This window comes from Cebus imitator, unplaced genomic scaffold (genome assembly GCF_001604975.1).
Source record: "Cebus imitator isolate Cc_AM_T3 unplaced genomic scaffold, Cebus_imitator-1.0 Scaffold181, whole genome shotgun sequence".
Lineage (NCBI taxonomy): Eukaryota > Metazoa > Chordata > Mammalia > Primates > Cebidae > Cebus > Cebus imitator.
The window spans coordinates 2,777,009-2,778,128 of record NW_016107496.1 but is presented as its reverse complement, the minus strand read 5'-3'; positions in this window follow the sequence as shown (position 1 = coordinate 2,778,128).

The following is a 1,120-nucleotide window of genomic DNA, read 5'->3' as shown; positions in this document are numbered from 1 at the left end:
CTTGAGCCCAGGAGTTCAAGACCAGCTTGGGCAACGTAGCAATATCCTGTCTCTGTAAATAAATAAATAGTGCCTTGCATAAAGAAGATACTTAAGAAATGGAAATTATGGCTGGGCGCAGTGGCTCTCGCCTGTAATCCCAGCACTTTGTGAGGCTGAGGCGGGCAGATTGCCTGAGCTCAGGAGTCCAAGACCAGCGTGGGCAACACAATGAAGCCCCATCTCTACTAAATTAGAAAAAATTAGCCAAGCATGGTGGTGTGTGCCTGTAGTCCCAGCTACTCGAAAGGCTGAGGCAAGGGAATTGCTTGAACCCAGGAGGCGGAGGTTGCAGTGAGCCAGTCATGCCACTGCACTCCAGCCTGGGTGACAGTGCGAGACTTCGTGTCCCAAAAAAAAAATTTTTTTTTTAAATGAAATTATTAGGTATTTAGGACATGGTGTAAAAAGGATTATTCCAAAGAGAAGTTTGTCATTTTTGTTAGAAACATTTCTAAAGACTGAGAAACATGCAGCTTCAAGTGAGACTATCATGCTTTTTACTTTTAAGAATGTTAAATTCTGGGGCTGGGTGTGGTGGCTCATACCTGTAACCCCAGCACTTTGGGAGGCTGAGGAGGGAGGATCACTTGGGACTGGGAGGTTGAAGCTACCTCGAGCCATTATCACACCACCTCATTACAGCCTGGGCCACAGAGACTCTGTCTCAAAAAACAACAAAACAAAAAGTAAATTCTGAATGGTAATTCTCCTAGTTCATGTATATGTTCCCACGTAGTTCTCTGCAGTTTCCCGAGACAGTTTCCTTTAAAACAAAGTAATACTTTGGACATTGGCCGGTCCATTATTTCCTTTGCCCTTGGTTCATGTGACCTCTGCTCCGTTTCTCTGGCACCAGGATTAACCAGTGGGTCCATGGTTCAACATGAAATTCTTCTTACTATGTAGCCTAATGCTTCTGGTTTTAAATACTGAGATGGTTAAAGTGATACTGAACAGTTTGCTTTTTTGCTTTTGTTGATGGTTGTTTGCTATGATTCCTCAGACTCTTATTCCTTTAACAGATAAACAAGAATTTCAGTTACGTTAAGTTCTGTGTTTTCCTTTTTTTTTTTTTTTT